The 19,575-nt window shown below is 43.1% G+C and overlaps 1 protein-coding gene across 1 annotated transcript in view; it reads right to left on the reverse strand.

The window, feature by feature from the left end:
• The window catches only part of LOC311228754 (non-structural maintenance of chromosomes element 4 homolog A-like), a 141,318-nt gene extending 127,910 nt beyond the window's left edge, over positions 1-13,408 (reverse strand). The window contains exon 1 of the mRNA XM_084314696.1: positions 13,322-13,408. The gene's annotated coding sequence lies outside the window, so the exon portion shown is untranslated. The remainder of the gene's footprint in view (positions 1-13,321) is intronic.
• Positions 13,409-19,575: the final 6,167 nt, after the last annotated feature.

Here is a 19,575-nt window from a genome sequence, read left to right on the forward strand (position 1 = left end):
ATTGTTAGCACAGATATTGCCAGCGTTTTTATTTTGGGGAATGTCTTGACATGAATACACTTTATCCAAAATGTTGTGGTGGATTCATTCTCAAGTGCCTCCTTCAGAGCAGATGATGCTTGCATGTCAATTATTTCAAGTTGCAGGAGACCTTCATCAATGTGAAGTGATGCAAGGAACTCTTGTCCTTTTGTGGAAATAGCAGCTACATTGGCAAATGGGTTGCTCACAAAATGCATCAATTCTCTGGACATGTCAAATTCATCAAATCGACTTGCAAAGTTTTCCCTCAATTTATCAATGAAATCTGTCATTAATTGAGTGACTTTTGGCTCAATTGTGATCTGGCCCGCGGGCCGGCAGTTGAATAGCCCTGGTCTACGCTGTTGTGACGTCAGTCAGCAGCGCCAAATGGCATTGTAGTTTCCCAGCTAACGAAAACATTGTTATTTTGCTACCTTTACGATTAATTGCGAATATTTTCATGTTGAGCTATAGATTGTGGATGAATACGGACAGAAAGGTACACCATGCCAATGTCCATGCTTTATTTGTTTTAAACGAACCGTTTTAGAAATGGTGAATGGGGAAATACATTAAGTGGAACAGAGGGTGGAACAGGAAAAAACGAAAATTACGTAACCACTACACCTCCCTATTCTTGTGGAAGGGAGGGGCATGTTCTCATTCTCGAGGAAGGGACATATATATGGCACAATGCCACACATTATATATTCACAATTAATAAATAGGCCTACATGATTATGGACTAAACAAAGTTGTTCTTTATATATTGTGCCAAGCATCTTGATTGAAATCTGTGTGATTATGTGTATTTATACCCAGAAATTGCTATTTAAATTTGCAAAATAAATTCAGCTGTGAAGCGTCTGCTGATCTGACGTGACAGTGTTTGTGTAGATTCCCAGTAAGGTTCAATAATGGCATGTGATGTGATCCATCTAACATTGGCACCACAGGGAGTGTAGTCTACATGCCACATTACAGCGAGTGTAGTCTACATGCCACATTACAGTGAGTGTAGTCTACATGCCACATTACAGTGAGTGTAGTCTACATGCCACATTACAGCGAGTGTAGTCTACATGCCACATTACAGCGAGTGTAGTCTACATGCCACATTACAGCGAGTGTAGTCTACATGCCACATTACAGTGAGTGTAGTCTACATGCCACATTACAGCGAGTAGTCTACATGCCACATTACAGCGAGTGTAGTCTACATGCCACATTACAGTGAGTGTAGTCTACATGCCACATTACAGTGAGTGTAGTCTACATGCCACATTACAGTGAGTGTAGTCTACATGCCACATTACAGTGAGTGTAGTCTACATTAGGGGTGCACCGATATGAAAATTGGCCACCGATACCGATACCGATTGTTCAACTAACACAATCGGCCGATACCGATACCGATACCGATAATTGTGGCAAAAAATAAGTATTTTTAATTTTTTTTAATATTTTTTTTAATATTTTTTTTTAATTTTTTTTTAATTTTTTTAACGAAACTACTGTATATTTGTATGTGTGTTTGTATTTGTAGGCCTCTTTACTTACTTAAAAAAGGAAACATCAAGAAATATGTTTATGGTATCACTGATCCCTCTCCCAGTATCGTCTGACGGCCTGCAGAGGGATACTATTTTCTCAACCAGAGCTTTCAACCAATGCAATGGAACCATTCTGGCGGCCTGCAGCGGGATACTATTCTCTCAACCAGAGCTTTCAACCAATGCAATGGAACCATTTTGATTGACAGTCGATTCGGCCAATTACGCCACACCGCTAGCACCCACCTCCTGCTTACCACCAAGCGTTTATTCATTTTTCTACTTCGGGGCATGCCGCCATTGATCTGCTTGTGAGAATGCGAGTCAAACTCAGAACCACAACAAGCTAATAAGTTAGCTGCCCGGCAGTGCCCGCCGACCAGCGCGCTCCACAGGATGGCCAAACGAGACACAATGATTTTACTGCAACAAATGTTATAATAAAACAAAGCCTTTCTATACATTTGTCTGGTTGAAAACTTTATTAACAGATTGCAGAATGTGTAGTTGGGTACGGAATGAGCAACGGAATGTAACCGAGCTATGCACGGCTTGCTTGCTATCTTCGGGTAAATACTATGCTGATGTAATTGAACGTGTAACTAACTATAATAACGTTAATGCCACAAAACGAATGTTTGTGTCATTTTAACAGCAGATACTTTCTTAAATGCCATCCTCCCGACAGAGCGGTGTTGATGGGGAGCTCTGATGGATTCGCTTGGTTGTGTTATTACATTAGCATTGAACAGCTAACCGAAAGCTAGGGTTAACTAATGTTAAAGGTTTAGCCATAACGTTACGTTGGCTAAAGTTGGGGCTATTCTTAATCCAGTAATAATGGCTGCAGACCTGCAAGCAAAGTACAGCAAGTTGGCAAAGGAGTATTCCAACGTAAATCACATTTTCACCAGTAACGTTAGTCGTCTGCCTCCCGGCTATGAACGGACTCGGAGTAATGCCTTGCTGCTATGAGTAATAATAATATGCTGATGTTATTGTCCGTGTAACACTAACTATATAACGTTAATGCCACAAAACGAATGCCTTGTTAATCATAAATAGTAACTTTGATGCAGTAGCTTGTGTGTGTGTGGGGCGGACGGCGGGCGTTGTGCAGGTAGGTCGCGAGTGAATTTTTTTTTTTTGCCTTTTGACGCTACACAAATGGATGGTTAGTTATCGGCGACTGCTATCGGCACATTTGAGCTTATCGGCCGATAGGCCGATAGCAGTCAACAAGGCACTTATCGGCCGATACCGATACCCGACCGATATATCGGTGCACCCCTAGTCTACATGCCACATTACAGACAGGGAGTGTAGTCTACATGCCACATTACAGACAGGGAGTGTAGTCTACATGCCACATTACAGTGAGTGTAGTCTACATGCCACATTACAGTGAGTGTAGTCTACATGCCACATTACAGTGAGTGTAGTCTACATGCCACATTACAGTGAGTGTAGTCTACATGCCACATTACAGTGAGTGTAGTCTACATGCCACATTACAGTGAGTGTAGTCTACATGCCACATTACAGTGAGTGTAGTCTACATGCCACATTACAGTGAGTGTAGTCTACATGCCACATTACAGCGAGTAGTCTACATGCCACATTACAGCGAGTGTAGTCTACATGCCACATTACAGCGAGTGTAGTCTACATGCCACATTACAGCGAGTGTAGTCTACATGCCACATTACAGCGAGTGTAGTCTACAGCCACATTACAGTGAGTGTAGTCTACATGCCACATTACAGTGAGTGTAGTCTACATGCCACATTACAGTGAGTGTAGTCTACATGCCACATTACAGTGAGTGTAGTCTACATGCCACATTACAGTGAGTAGTCTACATGCCACATTACAGCGAGTGTAGTCTACATGCCACATTACAGCGAGTGTAGTCTACATGCCACATTACAGCGAGTGTAGTCTACATGCCACATTACAGCGAGTGTAGTCTACATGCCACATTACAGCGAGTGTAGTCTACATGCCACATTACAGTGAGTGTAGTCTACATGCCACATTACAGTGAGTGTAGTCTACATGCCACATTACAGCGAGTGTAGTCTACATGCCACATTACAGCGAGTGTAGTCTACATGCCACATTACAGCGAGTGTAGTCTACATGCCACATTACAGCGAGTGTAGTCTACATGCCACATTACAGCGAGTGTAGTCTACATGCCACATTACAGCGAGTGTAGTCTACATGCCACATTACAGTGAGTGTAGTCTACATGCCACATTACAGCGAGTGTAGTCTACATGCCACATTACAGCGAGTGTAGTCTACATGCCACATTACAGCGAGTGTAGTCTACATGCCACATTACAGCGAGTGTAGTCTACATGCCACATTACAGTGAGTGTAGTCTACAGCCACATTACAGTGAGTGTAGTCTACATGCCACATTACAGTGAGTGTAGTCTACATGCCACATTACAGTGAGTGTAGTCTACATGCCACATTACAGTGAGTGTAGTCTACATGCCACATTACAGACAGTGAGTGTAGTCTACATGCCACATTACAGTGAGTGTAGTCTACATGCCACATTACAGTGAGTGTAGTCTACATGCCACATTACAGCGAGTAGTCTACATGCCACATTACAGCGAGTAGTCTACATGCCACATTACAGCGAGTGTAGTCTACATGCCACATTACAGCGAGTGTAGTCTACATGCCACATTACAGCGAGTGTAGTCTACATGCCACATTACAGTGAGTGTAGTCTACAGCCACATTACAGTGAGTGTAGTCTACATGCCACATTACAGTGAGTGTAGTCTACATGCCACATTACAGCGAGTGTAGTCTACATGCCACATTACAGTGAGTGTAGTCTACATGCCACATTACAGTGAGTGTAGTCTACATGCCACATTACAGTGAGTAGTCTACATGCCACATTACAGCGAGTGTAGTCTACATGCCACATTACAGCGAGTGTAGTCTACATGCCACATTACAGTGAGTGTAGTCTACATCAGGGGTTCTCAACCTTTCTGCTGCCAAGGCACCCCTGTGTCCAATAAAATATTCCAGGGCACCCCTACATACGATAAAGACTTTTCCGGTCCTGTCTTTTTTGCTACAATGATGACAACGTTTATTTAACCCATTGAAACAGGGAAACACATTTGTGTGTATATGCAGGCTATATAATGCATTATTAGCAGGCGTTTCAGGTCTAAATGTATAAATAAATATAGCAATAGTGTAACTGAGGGGTACAATTCCCTGACTGTATTACTAGATATGATACTTACTACCACTACCTTTGTACTTAATATTCGGCCACCCAGTACACGGCATAAATATATTATCATAAACACTCTCACGTAGATGAAACGGATCCAACACAAATGTACGAAGTCGAAACAGGTCTTTATTTCTACACAGCGATGGTGTGTAGAACAAGCACTTAATCACTTAATTACATTTATGAATTGAAATAGTATGCACTTTTATGGCAAAGAGTATTCATCGGTATATCAATAGAGAAGGTCCAATCTCTGAAGGCGCAGGTGGTAAATATACGACCTGGAATAGTTAAGGAATAACAGCAATGATACTTTAATGATTATATACTAGATACACTAGAGGGGGTTAATCCGGTCGCTTGTAAGCCGACAGGAGTAGGAGGGGGGGGGGGGGGGGGGTAGAATCCGGATGCCTCGTCCGGCCAAGGGTATCCCAGGTGAACCCACTGTAGTGCCGTTCAATGCGCCGGCGATCCTTGGACCACAGATGAAAGCAGGTGGACTCTTTGTGGGCCGGCTCTCTCCGGTCCACGGGGGAGAGACGTGAAGCGACCTCGTCTTCTCACCTTGCGTCCTCTCCAGGGGGGGGGGTTCCAACACACGGCAGTGTCGGGGGTCTTTATCCATGGAATAATCAAAGTATACAAAGCATAATCCGTGCCTGGGAAGGCGGGCTGTCGTCGGTAGAATAATCCGGTATACAGGTCCACTCGCTCGTCGGCTCTGGGGCTCCTCGGGTGCAGCTTCACATGGGGTCAACCACCCTGGGTAAGCAGCCAGTTCTCTGCCCGAAACGATGGGGTACTGACTACGGTAGTATTCTCACCGCACGAAGCACTATATATTAACAGACTATTATTAGCTTAATAGACTACGTCCAACTCGACGATATAGTGCCAAATATGACTATTCAAATATTAATATACACGATGTCTCAATACCGATGGTAGGCGAACTTGGCCTTACTCCCACACGTGGCGTCGCGGGGAGGCTTTACGTCTGTGACTCTATTGGAGGGTAAGAAACTGGACTGAAAAGAAAGTCCTACTTTAGTAGCGCAGTATATATACGCACTATGAACAAATAGTCCCATTAGTGGTGCGGTAGCCAGATTCCTACGCGGAACTAGGACTTGTTCGTACATGTGGAGCGGTACGTTTGAACTGGGTCTGAGGGGTATGGCAGCCTGGCACCAAGGTCTCGACCAATAGTAGAATGGAGACTATTATGGGATGTTCAGTAGGCTAGAATGGATATTCAATGCATATTGTACAAGGAATATACAAGGGATATCAGGGAATATTAGAGAATATACAAATACAATTAAATATATAAATAAATATATATATTCGGTTTAATCTGGCCCTTCACAACAAATAGTGTGACCATTTCTCAAACAGAAAATCATGTATTTTTTTTTTAAATACAGAAAAAGATCACACAACATGATACCAGTCTGGTTTAGCATGAGAACACAACATTGCGCTGCACTGTTTGACTGGGGCAATCTCAGCAGTCGAATTGGTACTGGAAGGTACTGAATTAGTATTGGTAACTGTAACCTGTTTCGATGGACGAGTTCAAAACTTGTCCATTTTGTGTGAAAATTCAGCTTTGCGGTTCACGTTGGAAATATTATTCTAGTGAGGTGACGATTGATTATGACATCACATCCCTGCAGAGAGCCTTTTACTGTTTATCTGTTAAATACAGTTTTTCATTCATTCATTTACATTTTGTATCATAATAATCATAACACAGCGGCTGATACACTCACTTGTTCTGCGAGTAGACCATCGCCGTCGGAAGCGTGTAATTAGCACTTTTCAGAAGCTGTGTGGTCCGGTCTTGAACTTTCCATAACGTGTCTCGATAAATCCATTTGATTAGATCCAGCACTGAATGCATTTAGTGATTATTATCACAACGACGATTGCGATAGCCGCTTTGCATTTCCTTGATAACGGACATAGGACTGCTCTGGAAATGCGTTGGAAAATCTGTAATGACGCCTGCCGCGGACGTTAAGTTGGTGAAGTTTCTATAATAACTTTACAAAACGTGTGATCGATTTCTTTTTTAGTTCATGTTATTAGATTAGGCAATTATTGTATACACATAAAGCACTAGATAGACTATTTGTTTAGTTAAATAGTTGCAGGGCTGTACGTTAACTTTTTTTGCACATAGCACTGGTGCTACAGAGGTTGATAGTTTTGTAGCACAGGCCAAAATCTTGTAGCACAAGTATAAAACGTGTTATATTTGTAACAGTCACAAATGTGCCTATTGTATTTGTGTTATTTAGTTGCAGTGCCATGTTTGGCTGTCATTTTCATGCTGACAAGTTGACGTCACACAGCCAGACACGTTACGTGTAAGGAATTACATTACAAACATAATTTTTTTTTTTTAGCTCTTCCAGACATTTAAATGAAAAACGATTTATTGTTTTTAATACAAATAGACCTCCTGTTCACTATAAAGTGCCACGTTTTGATATATTTAGCTTTAAACTTTAAGTAAATTTTTTGGAACACGCAACCCCTTCCTCTCCCAAACCGTTCCTGCAATTGTTTTATGTTGCATGATGATCATGCATACATTTATTATGTATTGTATTTTTTATGTTTAAATATCAACATCATCCGTCTGTCCACCCTCAGTACATTTACTATCAATATAATATACTCGTCTGACTTCATCATATCTTTTCAAACGCACACACAGAGGGAGAATGCCCCCCCCCCCCCCTCCTTCCAAGTCCTCCTTCCAAGTCCCCACTCTGCTGTTCTCTGTCGCTCTGAACAGGGCTTTAGCTCTTGTTGTTAGCTTATGCTAACGGGGCGTTAATTCCGGTCTTAAACACGACATGGTCATAAAGGAATGGCAAGGATTGCAAAGCATGTTATATGCATTTGACTAGGGATGGGTATCGTTAGGATTTTATCGATACTACTACTCTTATCGATACTGCTTAACGGTTCGGTACTTTATCGATACTCTTATCGGTTCTTTTTGGTTCTTTTTTTGCAAGAAAAAAAGACAATTAATTAAGAACAGAATCAACATTGCTTTATTATTTATAAATACAACTTTATAAATAAGTATTATAAATAAATATAATTTCTTCAGCAACAGCAGCAGCAATGTTCTTTTATATAACTTTATAAATAAATATAATAAATTAATATAATTTCTTCAGCAACAGCAGCAACAATGTTTTAAATGTGTCTGACTCTGAATTATAGACTTTTTATAATAAACAACAAATGCAAAAGGCTAACAGAACTGTGACACTGGTTCACCCTATCCTCTGTCATCCTTCCTCTAGCTGCTAGGGATAAAGGACTTTGGGTGGTGGAGGGAGGTAGAGGGAGGATGTGGTGGCCCTGGGCTCACTGGCCTGGGACATAGTGGCTGACGCCTCAGCTTGACGATCTATACAAAGTTTAGATTGTAGTATTTGTAGCTAAACAATTGTTTTGTTTATTAGCCTATTTGTAATAATTCGTTATTAGCCTAGGCAACTCCGTATCTTGGCTTACGGTTACGGCTGCAGTGGATGCAGATGGAACACTGCGCGCAAGGCAGTCGAATACGCGCATTTCTGCACACTAATATCATGTTTTGCCAACAGATGTTTTGATAAATTGATTTGCTCGTATTGCCACCCTTACTGGCAAATGTTTTGTTGCACTTGTGGCAACGTGCATTGTCGGCATTGACCCTTGTAAAGTATATCCATACTTTAGAACGCTTCGCTCTATCCGCCATGATCACGACTCAGTGCATGCAGAGCTGCTGTCTGTGTGCAGAGCGCTATAGCACGGGGCGTCGGGGACTTTCATTAAGGAGTACCCGTATGTAGTACCCGGATGTCTATGTGTAGCACTAGCGAGCGACTCGCGAGGAGTGTGTGTAATAATTGACTCGCTGGCTGCGGCTCGCTTCTCGTGCAGAGACAGAGAGGATCGTTCGCAACTTTTAAATAATAATAATAATAATAATAATTTCGAGTATCGATAGCAGTACCGAGGACGTCAGAGCTTATAAATACTCCGGTATTTTCTAATATAGTACCGGTTCCCGTTTAAAACCGGGGTCCGGGGGGCATCCCTACATTTGACCCGTTGCGGAAATAAAACAGCAGGGATTTGTTTTGGGTCGCGAAAACACTATCCTTGCTCTGTTGCAATGTGCGTGTTCACTGTTCCAGACGCTACTGCTGCTGAGAGTCTGAGACGCTACTAGTACTGCTGTGTGGAGATGCATCCTATTGGCTGTGTGCTGTAGAGCTGATATGAGTCACGACACCACGGATTTTCAAAATAAGAGTATCATAATGACCTGAACGTTGCTAGCTGTCGGAGCCTAGTTATTATAGCTGGAGCTGCGCTTGGGCAGAAATGAGACCAGCTACAGGATTTTCAAAATAAGACTGTTGTCATTCTATATTTTTAAAGAACATTCCCAGGCATCTCGCGGCACCCCTGGCAGCTCTCCGCGGCACCCCTGTGTGCCGCGGAACCCCCGTTGAGAACCGCTGGTCTACATGCCACATTACAGTGAGTGTAGTCTACAGCCACATTACAGTGAGTGTAGTCTACATGCCACATTACAGTGAGTGTAGTCTACATGCCACATTACAGTGAGTGTAGTCTACATGCCACATTACAGTGAGTGTAGTCTACATGCCACATTACAGCGAGTGTAGTCTACATGCCACATTACAGTGAGTTTGATTGATTGATTGAAAAGTTTATTAACAGATTGCAGAATGGGTACAGTACAGTACAGCTCAATACATACAATTGTTAAGGGGATGCAGACCAGAGAAAGACTTTCGTCTTGTTTACATCAAGGTCCCCCATTTTCAATTCATCATAACATATATGACATACATGACATACAGATAGACAGTACTGCTACATCTATACATTTATGACATATCAGATTTGCAAATACAGTACTGTTTGTGATACAAAAGTGTCCAGCAAAGGAGTGTATATACATTTGGCATAGAAACTGTACATTGGAGGAGGTTGGTTGGGTGGGGTTGGGTGGGTTGGGTGAGGGCTGTACATTGGAGGTGGGGGGGGGGGGGGTTGGGAAGGGGACACACACACATTTTACACTGTACATTGGAATATTGACAAAGCCTTACTTGGTCATTTACTGTACAACTAGGTTAGGACATTTGTAGGGGCCAGTTTCTAATTGCAGTCTCACGTAGGTGTTTTTTTAGAGTGTTTTTGAAGGTGGGTAGTGATTCACATTCCTTTACAGCTTTAGGCAGGGCGTTCCACATTGATGTGGCATAATTGCGAAACGTGTTTAGTCCCTTGTTTGAGCCGAATCTGGGTTTTACATGATTTGTGGAGCTCCCTCTGGTGTTGTGATCGTGGTATTCACTGACCTTTGGGAAGTATTTTGACATGTACATGGGTACCTTGGTCGCGTAGTGTATCTTGTAGACCAGGCCCATTGCAAGTTGCTGTACTCTGTCGTCTACTCTAAGCCATCCTAGGTTGTCAAAGTGGGCAGGGGTGAGGTGGGTTCTAGGAGTCAGGTCAAGTAGTAGTCTGACTAGCTTGTTTTGAGATGTTTGTAATTTGTTTTTTAGTGCCTTTGAGGTGCTTTGGTACCATGAGGTGCAAGCATAGTCGTAGTACCCTTGAATGAGTGCTCCTGCTAGAGTCTTCAGGGTATTCTTGTTTACCAGAGAGGAGATCCGGTACAAGAATCGCGTTCGTTGGTTGACTTTTTTTATTACATTGGATGCCATTTTGTCACAGGAAAGATTAGCCTCTAGGATGGAACCCAGGTAGGTAATTTCATCTTTCCTTGTGATAATATTGTCACCCACTGTAACCGAGAAGCCGTCGGTCTTGCTGAGTTTGTTATTTGAACCGAAGAGAATGGACTCTGTTTTGCCCATGTGTAATGATAGTTTGTTGTCGGCGAGCCATATGCAGATTTTGCCTAGTTCCGAGCTGAGGGCTTTTTCAACCTGTAACTTGTTCTTGTCAGAGACCAGCAGGGCTGAGTCGTCCGCAAACAGGAACAAGTTGCAGTCACAAGCTGACGACATGTCATTTGCATAAATTAGGAATAGTAGCGGTCCTAGTATGCTTCCTTGTGGAACACCACAGCTCACTGTGAGGGGGGGGGATAGTGTACCGTTTACTTCCACCATCTGTTCCCTCCCCTCCAGGTAGGATTGTATCCAGCTCACTGATAAACTATCAAAACCAATTGCTTTTAGCTTGTCAATCAGAATGGTGTGATTGACAGTGTCGAAGGCCTTTTGTAGGTCCAGCATGACCATGCCGCAGTATTTGCCCGCGTCCACCTCTTGTTTGATGTGGTCGTTCAAGTAGAGAAGGCATGTGTCAGTGGAGTGGGATGTTCTGAAGCCAGATTGGAATTCGTAGATTAGATTTTTTTCCGCGAGGTACTTTTCGATCTGTTCGTAACTTCGTATACTATTTTTTCCATGACTTTCGAGATGGATGTAAGGATAGAAACAGGGCGGTAGTTACCCGGGTCTAATTTGCTGCCCTTTTTGTGCAGGGGTGTTACTCTCGCAATTTTGAAGTCCTTGGGGACGTGTCCCTGTTTTATGGAAAGGTTTATTATGTGTGTGATGACTGGGGTGATGGCTGCTGCTGAGTCTCTGAGGAATTTGGAGGGGATGTTGTCATGGCCAGTGGCCTTGTTTGGTTGGAGGGCGCTCAGTTTTTTGAGTACCTCATCTGTAGTTACTATTTCCAGTTTGAAGTCGTCTTTGTGGTCTACATGCCACATTACAGTGAGTGTAGTCTACATGCCACATTACAGGGAGTGTAGTCTACATGCAACATTACAGTGAGTGTAGTCTACATGCCACATTACAGTGAGTGTAGTCTACATGCCACATTACAGTGAGTGTAGTCTACAGCCACATTACAGTGAGTGTAGTCTACATGCCACATTACAGCGAGTGTAGTCTACATGCCACATTACAGTGAGTGTAGTCTACAGCCACATTACAAAAATACAAACCCATAGCTTCCTTTTCTGATTGCTGTCTATTGAATGATGTCAGAGCGAGATGGATTTACCTTTATTCAACTGTCATGATATTAATTATGCCTTTATCCCCTTAGTTGAAGATGGAGCCACTTGATCCAGCCAGGCTTGAGTGAGTTACAATATGTTGTTTATTTACAGGGCTGCACTATTAACAATACTGGTATCTGATATCAGGCTGACATGGGATCTTCCTATTATGATCATTTCCCCCAACACTGAAAACCCACACCAAGAACCATGTATAACAGAAATCAAAGCAAAATAACCAGATTTTCTGCATTTATGCCACATAGAAAGATGTTGGATCTCTCTAATGGTGAAAATCTATTTCGTCACAATAATCATTTTGTCCACATTGTCTTCATTATTGTTGATTAGAAGTAATAAACTGTATCAAACGATACTTGGTAGAATCGGCATCAGAAATGAAAAAAGTACTATCTGTCCATCCCTATAGTCATTTAATTTACCAAAGATGAAACTTAACATGTAACAGCTCAGTGTTTGTTTACTCTATACGGTCTGCACATGCGGAGGGGAAGATATCTATAGAATATTGTCCTACTGAGGACATGGTAGCTGATGTCCTAACCAAGCCTCTGACAAAGGCTAAACTTGACAAGTTCAAAGGATATCTGTTCGGGGGAGAAATGTGAATTGCAGGTGTAAATTGAACAACGCCAGAGTTATTGTATTGTTGTTGTTGATGGTGTTGTTGTGTATTTTGATCTTGTGTAACACTGTAGAGAGAGACATGTCTTTGAGTGAGAGTGTTGAGCATATTGTATTGGTGGACAAAGTCATGTGTCTGCTCCTGTATGACATCACAGTGTGCATGCGTACACAGACAAGGTGTTTGATATAAAAGAGCATGCGCACTAATAAACGGTCCCTTAGCCCAGACTAAACTCAGTCCATGTGGTCATGTCATTTTCTTTATATGTCGAATGCTAACTACTTTGGTTTGACTGTAGCCCCTTTCGTGACTTTCGGTTTGCAAGCCTGGGGCAAACCGAAAGTCACGAAAGGGGCTAGTTTGACTGCACACGTGGAGACTTCTGCTGACAAAAATGTCTCACGCAACAGATTGTACTGTATATATACACTTCTGATACAATGGCAAGTAGAAGCATTATTAACTATGTTACACCGGGATTATAAACATAGCCTTTTACAAATGATCCGAGTGTCTGTCAAACATCAACAACAAACTAAAGATCACACATGTTTGTATTTAGTTTGCCGCTAACAGACGTCCAGACAACTTCCGCCTATAGTAGCTCACTACTAATGTCGTTTACAGTTTAGCTCAATTCGATTAACTCCGATACAATAATGGCATTATTGTAAGTTATTAACAGCTTAATGTCAACCTTACCTCACCTTGTCCCTGGTTTTTGTTTTTGAGTTTTCCTTCTTCAGTTCTTGACTGGCGCGAAGGAAGGAGGAAGAGGTCTTCTTCTTCTTCTTCTTCTTCTTGTAAGTTTCCGGCGGACTACGCGTCTAGGCGTGTTGCCGCCCTCCACAGGACAGAGGGAGCACTATAGATTTCCAGCCCTCCCTATATTCTGTTATACAGCCCCGCGGCAAGCAGGAACTGCACACCAGCACTAGCTCTCTCTTGGTGGTTCTCACCAGTGGAGGCTGCTGACCAGATTATTATTATATTATATTATATTATATATTAAATTATATTTTTTAAACATCCCCAACGCTGCAACACGCCCCCATTCCTCCCAGGTGTCAGGCGCCTCATTCGCTTCCATTCATTTTGGGGACCGCGTTCAAATATACTTCCAGGCATGCGTTGTTCATGGCACGGGGTACCACTCAGTGGTACCTCACTGAGTATTAAATATTTGAGCAGAAGCGCGTGCACGCACATGCACGCGCTCGCGAGAACGCGCTCGGCTCGGATCGTTGTGTTTACCTGCGGCGCTACCTCGCATTATCATAACAATAGCCGCTATAGGCTGGTGTCTTCAACCAGTCTGGGACTCTTTGTTCAACCCCCCACCCACCACCACTCACCCCCGGACAACAACACACTCTGCAAACAGCAGCAACCCGGGACATTCCATATCTACATCACAAACTTCGGGACTGAGTAGATAATTAATTAATCTTCTCTTTATTTTTATTATTTATATTAAAACTGAATCAAACCATAAACAAGGTTGCCTGTTGGGATGTTAGATCCTAATGTGAAAAACTGATTTTATATGTCTGCACTTTATGTGCTCATTTTATGCCTGTCTTAATTCTGTTGTGAAGCACTTTGAGCTGCAGTTTCTGTATGAAAGGCTATACAAACAAAGTGTATTATTGTGCGCGAGGGAACATATGCGCATGCGCGCGGGGCCGCGCGTGCGTGTGCGCGCGCGCGTGCGCGCGGCGTCATTATCCTGCGTGGCGGCTCAGCCCATAATAACAACGCAACGCTGTATACTTCTGAAGTATAAACAAACTATACTGCTGTGACGATTTTGAATATCTTAACATGTATTTACACCCATACAATTTTTTAGATGAATGATTGTGGATATAATATAGAAAACACATCATTATGATATTGTCAGATGGCGTTGTCAGATGTGTAGAATTCACCTACTTACAATTATTTTCATATAAAATACAATGGTGAGTGAGAAATGTATCTCCAGTGATAAAACCCAGTGCTCTATGATACACAGCGTGGATGGGCTTTCAGGTGGAGGGAGAGGCATGCATGTACATAATTTCACCATAATCAAATACAGACATAATTGTGGATTATTGTACAATGGTCTTCTTACTGGCAGCAGAAAAGCATGATTTGTTTCTATACATATTTTTACTTTCAACTTTTTAGAAAGGTGTTCCACATGGCCCATGGGTGTAAAAAGATAGCTTATTATTAATCAGTCAGCAGCCTCCACTGGTTCTCACCCAGGCCTAGAAATGAAGGCAAAGAGAAAGAATTAACTCCCTGAGAAGAAAGAACTCTAAAGAAGGAATATCGTTGTTCTCTGTACTTAATACAATCCTCAGGACATGCTGCACTGACTCCACCCCCCCCACATTCACATAACCCAGAACAAGGATGTTTCCCTACTGTACCCAACGTCTGATTAAGCCCACAGTGCCCCAACCGTAATCTTCAGATTACAACAGAGTCTCTTCTAGCCCCCCCAAAAGGGGCCCCCATCCTCCTGACAGAGGGCTGGATAGAATAAAAGTGCCTCCCCTTGGTCTCCGAGTCCCACCTACACTGCCACTCCCTCTTCTTCTTCTTCTTCTTCTTCTTCTTCTTCTTCTTCTTCTTCTTCTTCTTCTTCTTCTTCTTCTTCTTCTTCTTCTTCTTCTTTTGGTTTTAACGGCAGCTTGCATCCTTAACGTCGCACTACTGCCATCTGCTGGTATCGTTTATCCAATCCAATCCACTTTATTTATAAAGCACATTTAAAAACAACAAAGTTGACCTAAGTGCTGTACAAGTCCCACAACATAAGATAAAAACATAAAAAACAATAAAAGCACACAATAAAAACATATACAATATGTCACATAAAAAAGACAGGTCTCTCAAAAACTGTTTAAAAACCAAAAGCCAGAGCAAATGTGTTTTGAGGCATGATTTGAACACCTGCAGAGTGGGGGCCTGCCTAACATGCAGTGGCAGCTCATTCCAGAGCTTTGGGGCTGCCACAGCGAAAGCACGGTCCCCCCTAAGCTTCAGCCTGGACTTGGGAACAGCCAAGAGGAGCTGGTCAGAGGACCTGAGGAACCTTGGAGGAACATAAGGTTCCAGCAGGTCTGAGAGGTAACCCGGTGCCAAGCCGTTCAAACATTTAAAAGCAAACAGAAAACCTTAAAATCAATCCTAAAACGCACAGGAAGCCAGTGGAGGGAAGCCAGCACAGGGGAAATGTGCTCCCGCTTACGTGTTCCCGTTAGCAGACGGGCAGCGGCGTTCTGAACGAGAGAGGGAGGCCTGACTGACGCCAACATATAAGGCATTACAATAGTCAAGGCGAGAGGTCATAAAAGCATGGATGACAGTTTAAAAAACACTACAGGATAAAAAAAGGTTTGACCTTGGACACTGGACAGCCTCCTCCTACAATGTCCGTTTTGCGTTCACCATCATGGAGTGCAGCTAGTGCTGCTTCCTCCTGACTAAGCACCCCTCTGTGAGACGTGCTTTGCCTCCTGGGCTGACTGAGGACTGTGGAGCAGCACACACACAGCACTTCCGTCTGGGCATGGCTGGACACTGTTGTTAACTTGTCGCATCCTGGACATTTCACATCCATGAAATAAGAGTTAGGACTCTGGACTTAAGCATTACATCACGCGCAGGAGTGTGTTATAGGAATTAGATCATGCCTAGGGGTGGTTGTTGATCTAATTCCTATAACACAGGACTACAAGTGGTGTAATGTCTTTTATATAATGGCCAAATTCACCCAACCTTATTGCTATAGAATAAACACACAGTAATTGAAGCATAATAGAGATTTATTCACAAAACCATCCACAGAGAAAGTAGATCCAATAGTAGATCCACTACTAGAGGAGCTCCACAAACCATGTTAAACCCAGATAGACAGAACTGCTACATGTACTACCCTCACAAACTTTTCAGCTACTCCTGACTTTCTCATACAGTACCACACCTCCTCTCTTGGTACCCTGTCATACGCCTTCTCTAGGTCTACAAAGACGCAATGCAGCTCCTTCTGGCCTTCTCTATACTTCTCCATTAACATTCTAAGGGCGAACAATGCGTCTGTTGTGCTTTTCCCTGGCATGAACCCATACTGCTGCTCACTAATCCTCACCTCTCCTCTTAACCTAGCCTCCACTATCCTTTCCCATAGCTTCATGCTGTGGCTGATCAGCTTTATTCCCCTGTAGTTGCTGCAACTCTGTGCGTCTCCCTTATTCTTAAAAATCGGCACTAGCACACTTTGCCTCCACTCCTCTGGCATTTTCTCGTTTTCCAAGATGTTGTTGAACAATCTTGTTGGGAAAAACCACTGCCATCTCGCCTAGGCATCTCCAGGCCTCCGCTGGTATGTCACACTACAGAAGGTTAACCTGTCACTACCACACTACAGAAGGTTAACCTTTCACTACCACACCACAGACTTAACTGTGTAGTGTGGTAGTGAAAGGGTTAACCTTCTGTAGTGTGGTAGTGCAAGGGTTAACCTTATGTAGTGTGGTTGTGAAGGGTTAAGCTTCTGTAGTGTGTTAGTGAAAGGGTTAACCTTCTGTAGTGTGGTAGTGAAAGGGTTAACCCTTTGTCGTGTGGCAGTGAAAGGGTTAACCTTCTGGGTTAGTTCTGGGTTAGGTAGTGTGGTTAAGGACTATGTATATTTGGTTGGTTCGTTCTGTTTTTAATTATTGATGTACTGTATTGCTCATGGATATGTTGTGGGACGGTCAAGACCTCTCCCATATGTGCACTGCAGGTTGAGACAGAAGGGAAATACCATTAGAGATGAGAAGGAAACAACTCATGGTAAATTATCAGACTTATTTGAGGGGGCATGACAATACCCACCCTAGTACGAAGGGAAAGGGCCCAGAATACTAATTACTAAAAAAAACTTTTTTATTTCAAGGGATAGACCAGGGGTCTCAAACTCATTCCGTTGTGGGCCAAGTTTTTATTTTAATTAACTACACATTGCACCAGGTGAGTTACTTGAAGAGGTGAGCCAATTAGTGAAATCATCAGCTGGTGTTTAGGCAAGGCTGGAATGAAACCAAGCATACACTCACACAAGGACCATGGGTATGGGTGAGTTCATTTTCCGCCTCAGGGGGTGTGCGAGCAGTGCGGTCGCCTCGCGGGCAGGGGGGCCTCGCACAATTTTTTTCTTTTTTCTTTTTTTATTATTTTCTTTTATTTATTTTTTATATATTTTTTGTGAGGCCCCCCTTCCCGCGAGGCCCTTTTTCATCACAGACCTAAAATCTAGTTTTGCTTATATGCTTATATATTTCACATTAGACACGTTTGTAGAATGTGTCTGACTTGTTCCTGGCTCTGCGGCTCTGCAGCAGACATACTCACTATTGGAGCTCTGGGGCTCTGCAGCAGACATACTATTGGTTTCAACGAAGGGAGGGGTTACATGTGTACAGTCGGCCAGCGTGCGTCAGCTGCGTTTGACTATTTTGCGCGTGCAGCATTGGAGGTTATGCTTATGCCAGCCAAGACGAAGAGGACGGTCGTTCGGCAGATGGACTGAAGATGAAAGTTGTTGCATGTTAGACAGTTCAGTTAGGCTAGCCATGTCGGCTTAGCTAAAGGCAGGGACAGCTAGTTAGCTTTAGCTACGTTATAATATCGAGTGCTAACGTGTGGTTCAGTCGGGATAGCCATGTCGGCTAGTAGCTAGCTTAGCTAAAGGCTAACTAGCGTTAGCTAACCTAGAGAGAGCGCGTGCAGCATTGTTATGCCAAGATGAAGAGGACGGTCGTTCGGCAGATGAACTTCGTCAACTCCACGCGGTTGTCTCCATCCTCTTGGACGTTTGGTGAGTTTTTAATGCACTCCATGCTATTCCCGCCGTGGATATCTCTCTCTCTCTCTCTCTCTCTCTCTCTCTCTCTCTCTCTCTCTCGGGCCGGCTAGCTATCATGGCTAAGGCTAACGTTATGTTGGCTAACGTTATGTTGAGCCAAGCGGGCCGGCTAGCTAACGTAGCTAACGTTATATTGAGCCAAACGGGCCGGCTAGCTGTTGTAGCTAATGTTATATTGAGCCAAAGCGGGCCGGCTAGCTAACATAGCTAACGTTATATTGAGCCAAACGGGCCGGCTAGCTGTTATAGCTAATGTTATATTGAGCCAAGCGGGCCGGCTAGCTAACGTAGCTAACGTTATATTGAGCCAAACGGGCCGGCTAGCTGTTGTAGCTAATGTTATATTGAGCCAAGCGGGCCGGCTAGCTAACGTAGCTAACGTTATATTGAGCCAAACGGGCCGGCTAGCTGTTGTAGCTAATGTTATATTGAGCCAAAGCGGGCCGGCTAGCTAACGTAGCTAACGTTATATTGAGCCAAATGGGCCGGCTAGCTGTTGTAGCTAACGGTGTGTACCTGGTGTCAGTACCTGGCTACTCTATTTGCAGTTAGCCTATTTAGCTGATGTCGGCCGTTGGCTCCTTGCTACTTTGTTTTCTCTGGTATAGACCCTCTTCTCTTTGGATTTAAGTGTTGATCTTTGTCCTTTTGGATCTATGTATATTCATGTTGCCTTTGTGAAGTTATCTTTTCCTTCTGTTTTGTTCTTCCATTAAAAGTTGAATATCCTTTAGGGGCTCATCTTAGCTGTCTTGCTTATCTCTCTCATACATGCTCTCTCTCTAACACACACACACACACACAGACATGCTCTCTCTCTCTAACACACAAACACACATGCTCTCTCTCTCTCTCTCTTTCTAACACACACAGACATGCTCTATATCTACATTTACATTTACATTTAGTCATTTAGCTGACGCTTTTATCCAAAGCGACTTACAAGTTCTGTACGACAAGCCATCAGGAAGGGCACAACTCTATCAGCTGAGCAACAATGTTCATCAAAGTGTTAAGTGCTACAGTGTAGGTTAGTTTATTAGGACAAGTGCATGA

Source organism: Notolepis coatsorum (genome assembly GCF_963971535.1).
Source record: "Notolepis coatsorum genome assembly, chromosome: 5".
Taxonomy (NCBI): Eukaryota; Metazoa; Chordata; class Actinopteri; order Aulopiformes; family Paralepididae; genus Notolepis; species Notolepis coatsorum.